We start from the raw sequence: 14,134 nt of genomic DNA, 5'->3' as shown, positions 1-14,134 counted from the left end.
TTACCAGAAAAGGGCATGTTTAAGGTTTCAAAGAATAATCCATGGAATCTTAAACTATGAGTGGTTGGATTCATCGTTCTTACGAAGTTTCCAACTTATAGTAGTCTACTCGCGGCCAGGGTTCAAGCTCGGAGCCACTTTCTTTCTCGAAGTCTCCAGAAAAAGGTTTATTTAAGGTTTCAGAGAATATTTCGATGGAATTTTACCTATGATTAGCTAGATTCATCGTTCTTATGAAGTTTCCGACTTATAATAGTCAATTCGGGGACATGTTTCGAGATCGAAGCTGCTTTCTTTTCCGAAGTCGCCAGAAAAGGGTTTGTTTAAGGTTTCGGAGAATATTCCGATGGAATCTTACCTTTGCATGGTTGGATTTATCGTCCTTATGAAGTTTCCGACTTATAGTAGTCAACTCCCAGCCTGGTTTCGATCTCGGAGCCACTTTCTTTCTTGAAGTTACCAGAAAAGGGCTTGTTTAAGGTTTCAGAGAATATTCCATGGAATCTTAACTATGAGTGGTTGGACTCATCGTTCTTACGAATTTTCCAACTTATAGTAGTCTACTCGCGGCCATGTTTCGATCTCGGAGCCACTTTCTTTCTCGAACTCGCCTCAAAAGGGTTTGTTTAAGGTTTCAGAGAATATTTCGATAGAATTTTACCTATGAATGGCTAGATTCATCGTTCTTACGAAGTTTCCGACTTATAGTAGTCAACTCGGGGATAGGATTCGAGATCGATGCCACTTTCTTTCCCGAAGTCCCCAAAAAAGGGTTTGTTTAAGGTTTCGGAGAATATTCCGATGGAATCTTACCTTTGCATGGTTGGATTCATCGTCCTTACGAAGTTTCCGACTTATAGTAGTCAACTCCCAGCCTGGTTTCGATCTCGGAGCCACTTTCTTTCTTGAAGTTACCAGAAAAGGGCTTGTTTAAGGTTTCAGAGAATATTCCATGGAATCTTAACTATGAGTGGTTGGATTCATCGTTCTTACGAATTTTCCAACTTATAGTAGTCTACTCGCGGCCATGTTTCGATCTCGGAGCCACTTTCTTTCTCGAACTCGCCTCAAAAGGGTTTGTTTAAGGTTTCAGAGAATATTTCGATAGAATTTTACCTATGAATGGCTAGATTCATCGTTCTTACGAAGTTTCCGACTTATAGTAGTCAACTCGGGGATAGGATTCGAGATCGATGCCACTTTCTTTCCCGAAGTCCCCAGAAAAGGGTTTGTTTAAGGTTTCGGAGAATATTCCGATGGAATCTACCCTATGAATGGTTGGATTCATCGTTCTTACGAAGTTTCCTACTTATAGTAGTCAACTCTCAGACAGGTTTTGAGCTTGGAGCCACTTTCTTTCTCGAAGTTACCAGAAAAGGGCATGTTTAAGGTTTCAAAGAATAATCCATGGAATCTTAAACTATGAGTGGTTGGATTCATCGTTCTTACGAAGTTTCCAACTTATAGTAGTCTACTCGCGGCCAGGGTTCAAGCTCGGAGCCACTTTCTTTCTCGAAGTCGCCAGAAAAGGGTTTATTTAAGGTTTCAGAGAATATTTCGATGGAATTTTACCTATGATTAGCTAGATTCATCGTTCTTATGAAGTTTCCGACTTATAGTAGTCAATTCGGGGACATGTTTCGAGATCGAAGCTGCTTTCTTTTCCGAAGTCGCCAGAAAAGGGTTTGTTTAAGGTTTCGGAGAATATTCCGATGGAATATTACCTTTGCATGGTTGGATTTATCGTCCTTACGAAGTTTCCGACTTATAGTAGTCAACTCCCAGCCTGGTTTCGATCTCGGAGCCACTTTCTTTCTTGAAGTTACCAGAAAAGGGCTTGTTTAAGGTTTCAGAGAATATTCCATGGAATCTTAACTATGAGTGGTTGGATTCATCGTTCTTACGAATTTTCCAACTTATAGTAGTCTACTCGCGGCCATGTTTCGATCTCGGAGCCACTTTCTTTCTCGAACTCGCCTCAAAAGGGTTTGTTTAAGGTTTCAGAGAATATTTCGATAGAATTTTACCTATGAATGGCTAGATTCATCGTTCTTACGAAGTTTACGACTTATCGTAGTCATCTCGGGGACAGGTTTCGAGATTGGAGCCACTTTCTTTCCCGAAGTCGCCAGAAAAGGGTTTGTTTAAGATTTCGGAGAATATTCCGATGGAATTTACCTATGAATGGTTTGGATTCATCGTTTTCGACTTATAGAGTCAACTCCCAGCCAGAGGTTTCGAGCTCGGAGCCCTTTCTTTCTCGAAGTTTCCAGAAAAGGGCAATGTTTAAGGTTTCAGAGAATATTCCATGGAATCTTAACTATAATTGGTTGAATTCATCGTTTTTTACAAAGTTTCCAACTTATAGTAGTCAACTCCCAGCCAGGTTTCGATCTCGGAGCCACTTTCTTTCTCGAAGTTACTAGAAAAGGGCTAGTTTAAGTTTTCAGAGAATAATCCATGGAATCTTAACTATAAGCGGTTGGATTCATCATTCTTACGAAGTTTTCGAACTTAGTAGTCTATTCGCGGCCATGTTCGATCTCGGAGCCACTTTCTTTCTCGAAGTCGCCATATAAAGTGTTTGTTTAAGGTTTCAGAGAATATTCCGATGGAATCTTACCTATGAATGGCTAGATTCATCTTCTTACGAAGTATACGACTTATAGTAGTCAACTCGGGACCAGGTTTCGAGGTCGAGCCACTTTCTTTCCCGAAAGTCGCCAAGAGAAAAGGGTTTGTTTAAGGTTTCGGAGAATATTCTGATGGAATCTTACCTATGAATGGTTGGATTCATAGTTCTTACAAAGTTTCCGACTTATATTAGTCAACTCCCAGCCAGGTTCGAGCTCGGGGCCACTTTCTTTTTTCAAAGTCGCCAAGAAAAGGGTTGTTAAGGTTTCGAAAAATATCCATGGAATCTTACCTATGCATGGTGCATTCATCGTTCTTACGAAGTTCCAACTTATAGTAGTCAACTCTCAGCCAGATTTCGAGCTCGGGGCCACTTTCTGTTTTCGAAGTCGCCAGAAAAGGGTGTTGTTAAGGTTTCGGAAAATATTCCATGGAATCTTACCTGTGAGTGGTTAGATTCATCGTTCTAATGAAATATCCGACTTATGTAGTCAACTCCCAGCCTGGTTTCGAGCTCAGAGCTACTTTCTTTCTCGAAGTTACCAGAAAAGGGCATGTTTAAGGTTCGGAGAATATTTCATGGAATCTTAACTATGAGTGGTTGGATTCATCGTTCTAACGAAGTTTCGACTTCTAACAGTCAACTCGGGACCAGGCTTCGAGCTCGGAGCCAATTTCTTTCTCGAGGTCGCCAGAAAAGAAAAGGGTTGTTTAAGGTTTCAGAGAATGTTCCGATGGAATTTTACCTATGAATGGCTAGATTCATCGTTCTTACGAAGTTTCCGACTTATAGTAGTCAATTCGGGGACAGGTTTCGAGATCGATGCCACTTTCTTTCTCGAAGTCGCCATAAAAGGGTTTGTTTAAGGTTTCAGAGAATATTCCGATGGAATTTTACCTATGAATGGATAGATTCATCGTTCTTACAAAGTTTCCGACTTATAGTAGTCATCGATAGGTTTCGAGCTTGCAGCCACTTTTTTCTCGAAGTTAGAAAAGGGTGTTTAAGGTTTCGGAGAATATATTCGATGGAATCTTAAACCTATGAATGTTGGATTCATCGTTCTTACGAAGTTTCCACTTATAGTAGTCACTCCGACCAGGTTTGAGCTCGAGCCACTTTTTTCTCGAAGTCGCAAAAAGGGTTTATTTAAGGTTTCAAGAATATTCCATGGAATTTAACTATGAATGGTAGATTCATCGTTCTTACGAAGTTTCCACTTATAGTAGTCATTCGGGGCAGGTTTCGAGATCGATCTTTCTTTCCGAAGTCGCCAAAAAGGGTTTTTTAAGGTTTCAGAGAATATTCCATGGAATTTACCTATGAATGGTTAGATGCATCGTTCTAACGAAGTTTCCGACTTATAGTAGTCAACTCCCAGCCAGGTTTCGAGCTCGGAGCCACTTTCTTTCTTCGAAGTCGCCAGAAAAGGGTGTTTAAGGTTTCGGAATATTCCATGGAATCTTACGTAGTGGTTAGATTCATCGTTCTAATGAAGTTTCGACTTATTGTAGTCAACTCCCAGCCTGGTTTCGAGCTCGGAGCCACTTTCTTTCTCGAAGTTACCAGAAAAGCATGTTTAAGGTTTCGGAGAATATTCATGGAATCTTAACTATGAGTGGTTGGATTCATTGTTCTAACGACGTTTCCACTTAACAGACAATCGGGACCAGGCTTCGATCTCGGAGCCACTTTCTTTCTCGAGGTCGCCAGAAAGGGTTTGTTTAAGGTTTCAGAGAATGTTCCGATGGAATTTTACCTATGAATGGCTAGATTCATCGTTCTTACGAAGTTTCCGACTTATAGTCAATTCGGGGACAGGTTTCGAGATCGATGCCACTTTCTTCTCGAAGTCGCCATAAAAGGGTTTGTTTAAGGTTTCAGAGAATATTTCCGTGGAATTTTACGTATGAATGGCTAGATATTGTTCTTACAAAGTTTCCGACTTATAGTAGTACATTCGGGCATAGGTTTCGAGATCGATGCCACTTTCTTTCCCGAAGTCCCCAGAAAAGGGTTTGTTTAAGGTTTCGAGAATATTCGATGGAATCTTACCTATGAATGGTTGGATTCATCGTTCTTACGAAGTTTCCGACTTATAGTAGTCAACTCTAGACAGGTTTTGAGCTTGCAGCCACTTTTTCTCGAAGTTACCAGAAAGGGCATCTTTAAGGTTTCAAAGAATATTCCATGGAATCTTAAACTATGAGTGGTTGGATTCATCGTTCTTACGAAGTTTCCAACTTATAGTAGTCTACTCGCGGCCATGATCAAGCTCGGAGCCACTTTCTTTCGAAGTCGCCAAAAAGGGTTTATTTAAGTTTCAGAGAATATTCCGATGGAATTTTACCTATGAATAGCTGGATTCATCGTTCTTACGAAGTTTCCGACTTATATAGTCAATTCGGGGACATGTTTCGAGATCGAGCTTTTCTTTCCCGAAGTCGCCAGAAAGGGTTTGTTTAAGGTTTCGGAGAATATTCCGACGGAATCTTACCTATGAATGGTTAGATGCATCGTTCTTACGAAGTTTCCGACTTATAGTAGTCAACTCCCAGCCAGGTTTCGAGCTCGGAGCCACTTTCTTTCTTGAAGTTACCAGAAAAGGGCCTGTTTAAGGTTTCAGAGAATATTCCATGGAATCTTAACTACGAGTGGTTGGATTCATCGTTCTTAAGAAGTTTCCAACTTATAGTAGTCTACTCGCGGTCAGGTTTCGATCTCGGAGCCACTTTCTCGAAAGGGTTTCTTTAAGGTTTTAGAGAATAATCCGATGGAATCTTACCTGTGAATGGCTAGATTCATCGTTCTTACGAAGTTTACGACTTATAGTAGTCATCTCAGGGACGGGTTTCGAGATTGGAGCCACTTTCTTTCCCGAAGTCGCCAGAAAAGGGTTTGTTTAAGATTTTGGAGAATATTCCGATGGAATCTTACCTATGAATGGTTGGATTCATCGTTCCGACTTATAGTAGTCTACTCCCAGCCAGGTTTCGAGCTCGGAGCTACTTTCTTTCTCGAAGTTGCCAGAAAAGGGCATGTTTAAGGTTTCACAGAATATTCCATGGAATCTTAACTATAAGTAGTTGAATTCATCGTTCTTACAAAGTTTCCAACTTATAGTAGTCAACTCCCAGCCAGGTTTCGATCTCGGAGCCACTTTCTTTCTCGAAGTTACCATAAAAGGGCATGTTTAAGGTTTCAGAGAATAATCCATGGAATCTTAACTATGAGTGGTTGGATTCATCGTTCTTACGAAGTTTCCAACTATAGTAGTCTACTCGCGGCCATGTTTCGATCTCGGAGCTACTTTCTTTCTCGAAGTCGCCACAAAAGGGTTTGTTTAAGGTTTCAGAGAATATTTCGATAGAATTTTACCTATGAATGGCTAGATTCATCGTTCTTACGAAGTTTCCGACTTATAGTAGTCAATTCGGGGATAAGATTCAAGATCGATGCCACTTTCTTTCCCGAAGTCCCCAGAAAGGGTTGGTTTTATTTTGGAGAATATTCCGATGGAATCTACCCTATGAATGGTTGGATTCATCGTTCTTACGAAGTTTCCTACTTATAGTAGTCAACTCTCAGACAGGTTTTGAGCTTGGAGCCACTTTCTTTCTCGAAGTTACCAGAAAAGGGCATGTTTAAGGTTTCAAAGAATATCCATGGAATCTTAAACTATGAGTGGTTGGATTCATCGTTCTTACGAAGTTTCCAACTTATAGTAGTCTACTCGCGGCCAGGGTTCAAGCTCGGAGCCACTTTCTTTCTCGAAGTCGCCAAAAAGGGTTTATTTAAGGTTTCAGAGAATATTCGATGGAATTTTACCTATGATTAGCTATTCATCGTTCTTATGAAGTTTCCGACTTATAGTAGTCAATTCGGGGACAGTTTCGAGATTGGCCACTTTCTTTCCCGAAGTCGCCAGAAAAGGGTTTGTTTAAGGTTTCGGAGAATATTCCGATGGAATCTTACCTTTGCATGGTTGGATTTATCGTCCTTACGAAGTTTCCGACTTATAGTAGTCAACTCCCAGCCTGGTTTCGATCTCGGAGCCACTTTCTTTCTTGAAGTTACCAGAAAAGGGCTTGTTTAAGGTTTCAGAGAATATTCCATGGAATCTTAACTATGAGTGGTTGGATCATCGTTCTTACGAATTTCCAACTTATAGTAGTCTACTCGCGGCATGTTTCGATCTCGGACCACTTTCTTTCTCGAACTCGCCTCAAAAGGGTTTTTTAAGGTTTCAGAGAATATTTCGATAAATTTTACCTTGAATGGCTAGATTCATCGTTCTTACGAAGTTTCCGACTTATAGTAGTCACTCGGGGATAGGATTCGAGATCGATGCCACTTTCTTTCCCGAAGTCCCAGAAAGGGTTTGTTTAAGGTTTCGGAGAATATTCCGATGGAATCTACCTATGAATGGTTGGATTCATCGTTCTTACGAAGTTTCCTACTTATAGTAGTCAACTCCCAGACAGGTTTTGAGCTTGGAGCCACTTCTTTCTCGAAGTTACCAGAAAAGGGCATGTTTAAGGTTTCAAAGATATCCATGGAATCTTAAACTATGAGTGGTTGGATTCATCGTTCTTACGAAGTTTCCAACTTATAGTAGTCTACTCGCGGCAGGTTTCAAGCTCGGAGCCACTTTCTTTCTCGAAGTCGCCAAAAAGGGTTTATTTAAGGTTTCAGAGAATATTCGGATGGAATTTACCTATGATGCTAGATTCATCGTTCTTTGAAGTTTCCGACTTATAGTAGTCCTCGCATGTTTCGCAGATCGAGCTGCTTTCTTTCTCGAAGTCGCCAGAAAAGGGTTTGTTTAAGGTTTCGAGAATATTCCGATGGAATCTTACCTTTGGGTTGGATTTATCGTTCTTACGAAGTTTCCGACTTATAGTAGTCAACTCCCAGCCTGGTTTCGATCTCGGAGCCACTTTCTTTCTTGAAGTTACCAGAAAAGGGCTGTTTAAGGTTTCAAGAATATTCCATGGAATCTTAACTATGAGTGGTTGGACTCATCTTTCTTACGAATTTCCAACTTATAGTAGTCTACTCGCGCCATGTTTCGATCTCGGAGCCACTTTCTTTCTCGAACTCGCCTCAAAAGGGTTTGTTTAAGGTTTCAGAGAATATTTCGATAGAATTTTACCTATGAATGGCTAGATTCATCGTTCTTACGAAGTTTCCGACTTATAGTAGTCAACTCGGGGATAGGATTCGAGATCGATGCCACTTTCTTTCATGAAGTCCCCAGAAAAGGGTTTGTTTAAGGTTTCGGAGAATATTCCGATGGAATCTACCCTATGAATGGTTGGATTCATCGTTCTTACGAAGTTTCCTACTTATAGTAGTCAACTCTCAGACAGGTTTTGAGCTTGGAGCCACTTTCTTTCTCGAAGTTACCAGAAAAGGGCATGTTTAAGGTTTCAAAGAATATTCCATGGAATCTTAAACTATGAGTGGTTGGATTCATCGTTCTTACGAAGTTTCCAACTTATAGTAGTCTACTCGCGGCCAGGGTTCAAGCTCGGAGCCACTTTCTTTCTCGAAGTCGCCAGAAAAGGGTTTATTTAAGGTTTCATAGAATATTTCGATGGAATTTTACCTATGATTAGCTAGATTCATCGTTCTTACGAAGTTTCCGACTTATAGTAGTCAATTCGGGGACATGTTTAGAGATCGAAGATGCTTTCTTTTCCGAAGTCGCCAGAAAAGGGTTTGTTTAAGGTTTCGGAGAATATTCCGATGGAATCTTACCTTTGAATGGTTGGATTCATTGTCCTTACGAAGTTTCCGACTTATAGTAGTCAACTCCCATCCTGGTTTCGAGCTCGGAGCCACTTTCTTTCTTGAAGTTACCAGAAAAGGACTTGTTTAAGGTTTCAGAGAATATTCCATGGAATCTTAACTACGAGTGGTTGGATTCATCGTTCTTAAGAAGTTTCCAACTTATAGTAGTCTACTCGCGGTCAGGTTTCGATCTCGGAGCCACTTTCTTTCTCGAAAGGGTTTGTTTAAGATTTTAGAGAATATTCCGATGGAATCTTACCTGTGAATGGCTAGATTCATCGTTCTTACGAAGTTTACGACTTATAGTAGTCATCTCGGGGACAGGTTTCTAGATTGGAGCCACTTTCTTTCCCGAAGTCGCCAGAAAAGGGTTTGTTTAAGATTTCGGAGAATATTCCGATGGAATCTTACCTATGAATGGTTGGATTCATCGTTTTCGACTTATAGTAGTCAACTCACAGCTAGGTTTCGAGCTCGGAGCCACTTTCTTTCTCGAAGTTTACAGAAAAGGGCATGTTTAAGGTTTCAGAGAATATTCCATGGAATCTTAACTATAATTGGTTGAATTCATCGTTTTTACAAAGTTTCCAACTTATAGTAGTCAACTCCCAGCCAGGTTTCGATCTCGGAGCCACTTTCTTTCTCGAAGTTACTAGAAAAGGGCTAGTTTAAGGTTTCAGAGAATAATCCATGGAATCTTAACTATAAGCGGTTGGATTCATCATTCTTACGAAGTTTCGAACTTAAAGTAGTCTATTCGCGGCCATGTTTCGATCTCGGAGCCACTTTCTTTCTCGAAGTCGCCATAAAAGTGTTTGTTTAAGGTTTCAGAGAATATTCCGATGGAATCTTACCTATGAATGGCTAGATTCATCATTCTTACGAAGTATACGACTTATAGTAGTCAACTCGGGACCAGGTTTCGAGGTCGGAGCCACTTTCTTTCCCGAAGTCGCCAGAAAAGGGTTTGTTTAAGGTTTCGGAGAATATTCTGATGGAATCTTACCTATGAATGGTTGGATTCATTGTTCTTACAAAGTTTCCGACTTATAGTAGTCAACTCCCAGCCAGGTTTCGAGCTCGGGGCCACTTTATTTTTTCAAAGTCGCCAGAAAAGGGTTTGTTTAAGGTTTCGAAAAATATTCCATGGAATCTTACCTATGCATGGTTGCATTCATCGTTCTTACGAAGTTTCCAACTTATAGTAGTCAACTCTCAGCCAGATTTCGAGCTCGGAGCCACTTTCTTTTTTCGAAGTCGCCAGAAAAGGGTTTGTTTAAGGTTTCGGAAAATATTCCATGGAATCTTACCTGTGACTGGTTAGATTCATCGTTCTAATGAAATTTCCGACTTATTGTAGTCAACTCCCAGCCTGGTTTCGAGCTTAGAGCTACTTTCTTTCTCGAAGTACCAGAAAAGGGCATGTTTAAGGTTTCGGAGAATATTTCATGGAATCTTAACTATGAGTGGTTGGATTCATCGTTCTAACGAAGTTTCCGACTTCTAACAGTCAACTCGGGACCAGGCTTCGAGCTCGGAGCCACTTTCTTTCTCGAGGTCACCAGAAAAGGGTTTGTTTAAGGTTTCAGAGAATGTTCCGATGGAATTTTACCTATGAATGGCTAGATTCATCGTTCTTACGAAGTTTCCGACTTATAGTAGTCAATTCGGGGACAGGTTTCGAGATCGATGCCACTTTCTTTCTCGAAGTCGCCATAAAAGGGTTTGTTTAAGGTTTCAGAGAATATTCCGATGGAATTTTACCTATGAATGGATAGATTCATCGTTCTTACAAAGTTTCCGACTTATAGTAGTACATTCGGGGATAGGTTTCGAGATCGATGCCACTTTCTTTCCCGAAGTCCCCAGAAAAGGGTTTGTTTAAGGTTTCGGAGAATATTACGATGTAATCTTACCTATGAATGGTTGGATTCATCGTTCTTACGAAGTTTCCGACTTATAGTAGTCAACTCCCAGACAGGTTTTGAGCTTGAAGCCACTTTTTTCTCGAAGTTACCAGAAAAGGGCATGTTTAAGGTTTCAAAGAATATTCCATGGAATCTTAAACTATGAGTGGTTGGATTCATCGTTCTTACGAAGTTTCCAACTTATAGTAGTCTACTCGCGGGCAGGTTTCAAGCTCGGATCCACTTTCTTTCTCGAAGTCGCCAAAAAAGGGTTTATTTAAGGTTTCAGAGAATATTCGGATGGAATCTTACCTATGAATGGTTGGATGCATCGTTCATACGAAGTTTCCGACTTATAGTAGTCAACTCCCAGCCAGGTTTCGAGCTCGGAGCCACTTTCTTTCTTGAAGTTACCAGAAAAGGGCCTGTTTAAGGTTTCGTAGAATATTCCATGGAATCTTAACTACGAGTGGTTGGATTCATCGTTCTTAAGAAGTTTCCAACTTATAGCAGTCTACTCGCGGTCAGGTTTCGATCTCGGAGCCACATTTTCTCGAAAGAGTTTCTTTAAGGTTTTAGAGAATATTCCGATGGAATCAAACCTGTGAATGGCTAGATTCATCGTTCTTACGAAGTTTACGACTTATAGTAATCATCTCAGGGACGGGTTTCGAGATTGGAGCCACTTTCTTTCCCGAAGTCGCCAGAAAAGGGTTTGTTTAAGATTTTGGAGAATATTCGATGGAATCTTACCTATGAATGGTTGGATTCATCGTTCCGACTTATAGTAGTCAACTCCCAGCCAGGTTTCGATCACGGAGCTACTTTCTTTCTCGAAGTTGCCAGAAAAGGGCATGTTTAAGGTTTCAGAGAATATTACATGGAATCTTAACTATAAGTGGTTGATTTAATCGTTCTTACGAAGTTTCCAACTTATAGTAGTCAACTCCCAGCCAGGTTTCGATCTCGGAGCCACTTTCTTTCTCGAAGTTGCCAGAAAAGGGCATGTTTAAGGTTTCAAAGAATATCCATGGAATCTTAACTATGAATGGTTGGATTCATCGTTCTTACGACGTTTCCAACTTTAGTCTACTTGCGGCCATGTTTCGATCTCGGAGCCACTTTCTTTCTCGAACTCGCCTCAAAAGGGTTTGTTTAAGTTTCAGAGAATATTTCGATAGAATTTTACCTATGAATGGCTAGATTCATCGTTCTTACGAAGTTTCCGACTTATAGTAGTCAATCGGGGATAGGATTCGAGATCGATGCCATTTCTTTCCGAAGTCCCAGAAAAGGGTTTGTTTAAGGTTTCGGAGAATATTCCGATGGAATCTTACCTATGAATGGTGGATTCATCGTTCTTACGAAGTTTCCTACTTATAGTAGTCAACTCTCAGACAGGTTTTGAGCTTGGAGCCACTTTCTTTCTCGAAATTACCAGAAAAGGGCATGTTTAAGGTTTAAAGAATATTCCATGGAATCTTAAACTATGAGTGGTTGGATTCATCCTTCTTACGAAGTTTCCAACTTATAGTAGTCTACTCGCGGCCAGGTTCAAGCTCGGAGCCACTTTCTTTCTCGAAGTCGCCAGAAAAGGGTTTATTTAAGGTTTCATAGAATATTTCGATGGAATTTTACCTATGATTAGCTAGATTCATCGTTCTTACGAAGTTTCCGACTTATAGTAGTCAATTCGGGGACATGTTTAGAGATCGAAGATGCTTTCTTTTCCGAAGTCGCCAGAAAAGGGTTTGTTTAAGGTTTCGGAGAATATTCCGATGGAATCTTACCTTTGAATGGTTGGATTCATTGTCCTTACGAAGTTTCCGACTTATAGTAGTCAACTCCCACATGGTTTCGAGCTCGGAGCACTTTCTTTCTTGAAGTTACCAGAAAAGGGCTTGTTTAAGGTTTCAGAATATTCCATGGAATCTTAACTACGAGTGGTTGGATCATCGTTCTTAAGAAGTTTCCAACTTATAGTAGTCTACTCGCGGTCAGGTTTCGATCTCGGAGCACTTTTTTTCTCGAAAGGGTTTGTTTAAGATTTAGAGAATATTCCGATGGAATCTTACCTGTGAATGGCTAGATTCATCGTTCTTGAAGTTTACGACTTATAGTAGTCATCTCGGGGACAGGTTTCTAGATTGGAGCCACTTTCTTTCCCGAAGTCGCCAGAAAAGGGTTTGTTTAAGATTTCGGAGAATATTCCGATGGAATCTTACCTATGAATGGTGGATTCATCGTTTTCGACTTATAGTAGTCAACTCCAAGCTAGGTTTCGAGCTCGGAGCCACTTTCTTTCTCGAAGTTTCAGAAAAGGGCATGTTTAAGGTTTCAGAGAATATTCCATGGAATCTTAACTATAATTGGTTGAATTCATCGTTTTTACAAAGTTTCCAACTTATAGTAGTCAACTCCCAGCCAGTTTCGATCTCGGAGCCACTTTCTTTCTCTCGAAGTTACTAGAAAAGGGCTAGTTTAAGGTTTCAGAGAATAATCCATGGAATCTTAACTATAAGCGGTTGGATTCATCATTCTTACGAAGTTTCGAACTTAAGTAGTCTATTCGCGGCCATGTTTCGATCTCGGAGCCACTTTCTTTTCGAAGTCGCCATAAAAGTTTGTTTAAGGTTTCAAGAATATTCCGATGGAATCTTACCTATGAATGGCTAGATCATCATTCTTACGAAGTATACGACTTATAGTAGTCAACTCGGGACCAGGTTCGGGTCGGAGCCACTTTCTTTCCCGAAGTCGCCAGAAAAGGGTTTGTTAAGGTTTCGGAGAATTTCTGATGGAATCTTACCTATGAATGGTTAAATTCATCGTTCTTACGAAAGTTTCCGACTTATAGTAGTCAACTCCCAGCAGGTTTCGAGCTCGGGGCCACTTTATTTTTCAAAGTCGCCAGAAAAGGTTTGTAAGGTTTCCGAAAAATATTCCATGGAATCTTACCTATGCATGGTTGCATCGTTCTTACGAGAGTTTCCAACTTATAGTAGTCAACTCTCAGCCAGATTTCGAGCTCGGAGCCACTTTCTTTTTTCGAAGTCGCCAGAAAAGGGTTTGTTTAAGGTTTCGGAAAATATTCCATGGAATCTTACCTGTGACTGGTTAGATTCATCGTTCTAATGAAATTTCCGACTTATTGTAGTCAACTCCCAGCCTGGTTTCGAGCTTAGAGCTACTTTCTTTCTCGAAGTACCAGAAAAGGGCATGTTTAAGGTTTCGGAGAATATTTCATGGAATCTTAACTATGAGTGGTTGGATTCATCGTTCTAACGAAGTTTCCGACTTCTAACAGTCAACTCGGGACCAGGCTTCGAGCTCGGAGCCACTTTCTTTCTCGAGGTCACCAGAAAAGGGTTTGTTTAAGGTTTCAGAGAATGTTCCGATGGAATTTTACCTATGAATGGCTAGATTCATCGTTCTTACGAAGTTTCCGACTTATAGTAGTCAATTCGGGGACAGGTTTCGAGATCGATGCCACTTTCTTTCTCGAAGTCGCCATAAAAGGGTTTGTTTAAGGTTTCAGAGAATATTCCGATGGAATTTTACCTATGAATGGATAGATTCATCGTTCTTACAAAGTTTCCGACTTATAGTAGTACATTCGGGGATAGGTTTCGAGATCGATGCCACTTTCTTTCCCGAAGTCCCCAGAAAAGGGTTTGTTTAAGGTTTCGGAGAATATTACGATGTAATCTTACCTATGAATGGTTGGATTCATCGTTCTTACGAAGTTTCCGACTTATAGTAGTCAACTCCCAGACAGGTTTTGAGCTTGAAGCCA

The sequence above is a fragment of the Papaver somniferum genome, chromosome 4 (assembly GCF_003573695.1).
Source record: "Papaver somniferum cultivar HN1 chromosome 4, ASM357369v1, whole genome shotgun sequence".
Taxonomy (NCBI): Eukaryota; Viridiplantae; Streptophyta; class Magnoliopsida; order Ranunculales; family Papaveraceae; genus Papaver; species Papaver somniferum.
This window is presented reverse-complemented; position numbering follows the sequence as displayed.